The 5216-nt window shown below is 40.9% G+C and overlaps 1 pseudogene; it reads left to right on the top strand.

The window, feature by feature from the left end:
• Nucleotides 1-1959: 1959 nt before the first annotated feature.
• On the top strand, nucleotides 1960-3303 carry LOC132483353 (microtubule-associated protein RP/EB family member 1-like; annotated as a pseudogene).
• Nucleotides 3304-5216: the final 1913 nt, after the last annotated feature.

The raw sequence follows: 5216 nt of genomic DNA, 5'->3' as shown, positions 1-5216 counted from the left end.
TGGTCCCTTGTCTCCAAGCACTTCCCAGGCCTTTCATCCTTGTTATTCCCTCTGCCTGGAACAATCCTCCCAGGCTATCTGCATGTTTTATTCCCTCACCTGATTTAGATCTCTGCTCCTATGTCATCTTATATGGGACCCCTTTTCTAACTACCCTAAACAGCAAAATGCACACACACAAATGCACACTCATCACTCCCTAATCCACTACCCTGCTTTGTTCTTCAGAGCAATAATTAGTACCGATCAGTTTATATGTGTATTTACTTTTCTTTGTCTGTCTTGCAAGACTGTAAACTCCCTGAGAGCAGGTATATTGATTGTTTGTTAGCTTGTTTTTCACTGCCATTTTTGTGCTGTTCTGATGTTTAGAACAGTGCCTAGAAGGTACTGTATATTCAGTTAATATTTGATGAATTAATGAATAGAAGAAAGCATCTCTATCACAGAGTCGATAAAAAGCCTAACTTCTTTAAATATCTTCAGAAATTTAGATAAGAAGCTAAAATGTCCTAGAAGGCTTCTAGCTTAAGAAAAGGATGGGAGCAAAGAAGACAGAAGATAATCTCTGTATATTTAACCTTGCAGAATAAGGTCCCCCAATTCTGGTTGAGTCACTAACCCTTCATCAACAGTGAAATCGAAGGAACTCAGCTCTGAGATTTTGGAATTTCTCAGCACATCCCTGGGGAAGTTGCTGCTTGGAGAAGAAAAGCCAGGAATTAGAACAAGAGAAGTGGACAAGGCAGATGTGTTCATCTTCCCAAACTGTCCTGTCTGCCTTCCTGAATCATCCAGAACTGATGGAGAAAGAAGCAGGCATATTGAGTCTTGGGATCTAGGGACCAGTGCCAAGCCTGGGGTAAGGGGCAATCCAGCTTTCCAAACATGGAGCCAAGAGGGAAACAAAAGCAACATCCAGGGCTGATGAGACAGGAGGGAACAAAGAGACCCACAGACCAAATAGAGCATTCTCAAAGGGACTAGAGAGAGAGACAAGACCAGACACCAGGCTATACAAATAAAGGGATGTCAAGAGAGAGCAAATGGGTTCAAAAGTGTAGAGAAGAGTAAGACTCAGAGAGGTCCCCACGGGGCCCTGGAGGTCTCTCATAGGTAAGAGGGGGGTCTCTCATAGGTAAGAGAGGGGTTGTTAAAGCACTGAGCCATTTTTGGCAATATTGCCCATTGCCAAAATGGAGCCCTGACACATTGGTAGCCAATCAAAATGTTGCTATGATAATCTCACTTAGAGAAATTACTTTTGGAAAGAAAAATGGGAATGAAAATGGAGGAAAAGTTGGAAAAGAAATCTGATCATTGATTCTTACTATAGTTAGATGCATGATTGAAATATTTCTTTCTTTGTTTCAGTTATGTCAACCACATACTCATAGCAAAATATATACATACATATGCATATACATACTTATATTTATAAAATTTGATCTTCCCCTGCAACCCATTAAGTGTATACTTCCTGATATTTTCAACCTACTTTTTTTAAAGGCAGTTGATCATACTTTCATTTATTTACTCAGTGCTTCTAAATGTCAGGCAAGTGAGTTTTGTCTGAGATCATAAAGGAAGAAGGGTTTTTGAAAGCTGGAAGCAATCATAAAGTGTTTTTAGCCAAGTACTTAGCCACTGAAGTTTTACATTCCATTCATAAGCTGAAAAGAATCACTCTGGACCTCCCTTCACAGAGGTGACCTGGCAGTGTGTGGGGGATAGACTAGGGGAAGGGATAAACTATAAGTGGATATCACTAAGAGATTTATGCTTCCTCTACTGCCTTTATAATGCTGGCATAGAGAGGCTAGAAAAGTCCATTTCTAGCAGTACAGCAGATGATACCACAAATGACCCAAAGAAAACAACAACAACAAAAAAATACTTTAGACGTCGGCGCATAATGGGCGGGTGCGTGTGAGGTCATCACGCGGGTGGGCGGGCGGGGTCAGGCGGTTTGAACGAGACGAAGACGGAACCGGAGCCGGGTACGGGCAGCGGACGCGGTCCAGCCGAGAGCCGAAGATGGCAGTGAATGTGTACTCAACGTCGGTCACCAGTGATAACCTCAGTAGACATGACATGCTGGCCTGGATCAATGAGTCTCTGCAGTTGAATCTGACAAAGATTGAACAATTGTGCTCAGGGGCTGCCTATTGTCAGTTTATGGACATGCTGTTCCCTGGCTCCATTGCCTTGAAGAAAGTGAAATTCCAAGCTAAGCTAGAACATGAGTACATCCAGAACTTCAAAATACTACAAGCAGGTTTTAAGAGGATGAGTGTTGACAAAATAATTCCTGTGGACAAATTAGTAAAAGGAAAGTTTCAGGACAATTTTGAATTCATTCAGCGGTTCAAGAAGTTTTTTGATGCAAACTATGATGGGAAAGACTATGACCCTGTAGCTGCCAGACAAGATCAAGAAACTGCGGTGGCCCCCTCCCTTGTTGCTCCAGCTCTGAACAAACCGAAGAAACCTCTCAGCTCTAGCAGTGTAGATGATAGTCCTGTCCACCCCAGTGGAAAAAAGGCCATGCCAAAGGACTTATTCCCAGCACGAAAGATCGTGGCTAAAGTTGCTCCACAGAGGCCCATTGCAACACACAGAACTACTGCAACCCCTAAGGCTGGCCCGGGCGTGGTGCGGAAGAATCTGGTGTGGGGAACGGGGATGACGAAGCAGCCAAATTGATGCAGCAGGTCAACGTATTGAAACTTACCGTCAAAGACTTGGAGAAACAGAGAGATTTCTACTTTGGAAAGCTAAGGAACATTGAATTGATTTGCCAGGAGAACGAGGGGGAAAATAACCCTGTATTGCAGAGGATTGTAGACATTCTCTATGCCACAGATGAAGGCTTCGTGATACCTGATGAAGGGGGCCCGCAGGAGGAACAAGAAGAGTATTAACAGCCTGGACCAGCTGAGCATCATCCGAATTCTTCACTCCAAATCATGTGCTTAACTGTAAAATATTCCCTTTTATTATTCTTAGAGGACTCACTGGTTTCTTTTCATAAGCAAAAAGTACCTCTTCTTAAAGTGCACTTTGCAGAAGTTTCACTCCTTTTCCAATAAGTTTGAGTCAGGAGCTTTTACCTTGTAGCAGAGCAGTATTAACATCTAGTTGGTTCACCCAGGGAACAAAGAGGCTGACCATGGGGCTCACTGTGTGGATGCTGGTAACACTGATGGCTGGAGAAGGGGGAGACCTCAGTAGAGAAGTGTAAAGACTGGTTTGAATTTTAAGCTAATGTGAAATCTTGACAGAGAACATTTTAATAAATAAATGCCTTAAAAAATACTTTAGAAACACATTACTAAGTTTACATTACTGGTAAAGAGAGAAAGCAGGAATACAAAGAGGTCAGTGAGCACCAAAGTTATCCTTGTCCTACTGTCTTTGCCAAACTATGGAGACTTTGAGTTTCTGCTTTGAGGTCTATGGAAGGTATTAGAAATATAATACAAGCCTAGATCTTGTTGAAGGGTGAAGTTTAATGGGACAACCAAAAAGGCCATGATAGCAAAAGTTACTCCCTGAGTGCAAAGTTAATAAACAATAAACTTGGCATACAAATGAAAACAGAAAAGAAACATTCCAGTCTTGGAACCAGAATTCTCACCTGAGAATTTGTTAATAAAAAGCATTTTTATACCTTTCCATCCAAATTCATGCTTTATATGTAATTCAAATACCCCTGTTAGAAATGTAGTCTAATTGTCCTGGGAAAGTGGGGATTCCAGGAATGTGTCTACAGCAGATGCAATTTTCCTCCCCATGAACAGCCTTTAATCGAGACCTCAAAAAATATCCACAGGTAAAATTCAAAGAGAAATAAGCATTTTATAGTCAAAATACACAAGGAAATAAAGAACGAGAAAAAATAATAAAAATGTAGGCAAATCAGACAAGCATATTTTAGGTATTGAGAATAACTAGGCACAGAATACAAAATATTTGTTTTTGATACTTTTTTTTTAATGAAATGATGCTTTCAAAGAGAAGTCGCAAGATGGCAGAGTAGGAAGACCCTGAGCTCCCCTCCTCCCACAGGGCACATCAAAATTACAACTATTTATAGAACAACTATCAAAGAGAATGACCTGAAGACTGGCGGAAAATATTTTACACAGCTAAAGATATAAAGAAGGAACTACAGCAAGATGGGTGAGAGAGGCAGAGATGCAGTGTAATCAAATCTCACACCCTGGGAGAAGTGACCCACAAACAGGAGGATAATCACAATTGCAGAGGTTCTCCCCAAAGAGTAAGGGGTCCAAGCTCCACATCAGGCTCCCCAGCCTAGGGGTTCTGCACCAAGAAGACAAGCCCCCAGAAGGTCTAGTTTGAAGGCCAGTGAGGCTTGCATATGGGGAAGCCAAACTCAAAATGGATTAAAGACCTAAATGTAAGGCCAGATACTATAAAACTCTTAGAGGAAAACATAGGCAGAACACTCTATGACATAAATCACAGCAAGATCCTTTTTGACCCACCTCCAAGAGAAATGGAAATAAAAACAAAAATAAACAAATGGGACCTAATGCAACTTCAAAGCTTTTGCACAGCAAAGGAAACCATAAACAAGATGAAAAGACAACCCTCAGAATGGGAGAAAATATTTGCAAATGAAGCAACTGACAAAGGATTAATCTCCAAAATATACAACAGCTCTTGGAGCTCGATATCAAAAAAACAAACAACCCAATCCAAAAGTGGGCAGAACACCTAAATAGACATTTCTCCAAAGAAGATATACAGATTACCAACAAACACATGAAAGGATGCTCAACATCACTAATCATTAGAAAAATGGAAATCAAAACTACAATGAGGTATCACCTCACACCAATCAGAATGGCCATCATCAAAAAATCTACAAACAGTAAATGCTGGAAAGGGTGTGGAGAAAAGGGAACCCTCTTGCACTGCTGGTGGGAATATAAATTGATACAGCCACTATGGAGAACAGTATGGAGGTTCTTTAAAAAACTAAAAATAAAACTACCATACAACCCAGCAATCCCACTACTGGGCATATACCCTGAGAAAACCGTAATTCAAAAAGAGTCATATACCACAATGTTCAATGCAGTTCTATTTACAACAGCCAAGACATGGAAGCAACCTAAGTGTCCATCAACAGATGAATGGATAAAGAAGATGTGGCACATATATACAATGGAATATTACTCAGC

The sequence above is a fragment of the Mesoplodon densirostris genome, chromosome 2, assembly GCF_025265405.1.
Source record: "Mesoplodon densirostris isolate mMesDen1 chromosome 2, mMesDen1 primary haplotype, whole genome shotgun sequence".
Classification (NCBI taxonomy): Eukaryota; Metazoa; Chordata; class Mammalia; order Artiodactyla; family Ziphiidae; genus Mesoplodon; species Mesoplodon densirostris.
Note: the sequence above shows the minus strand (reverse complement) of the source record. Positions and strands in the feature narration are given on the sequence as shown.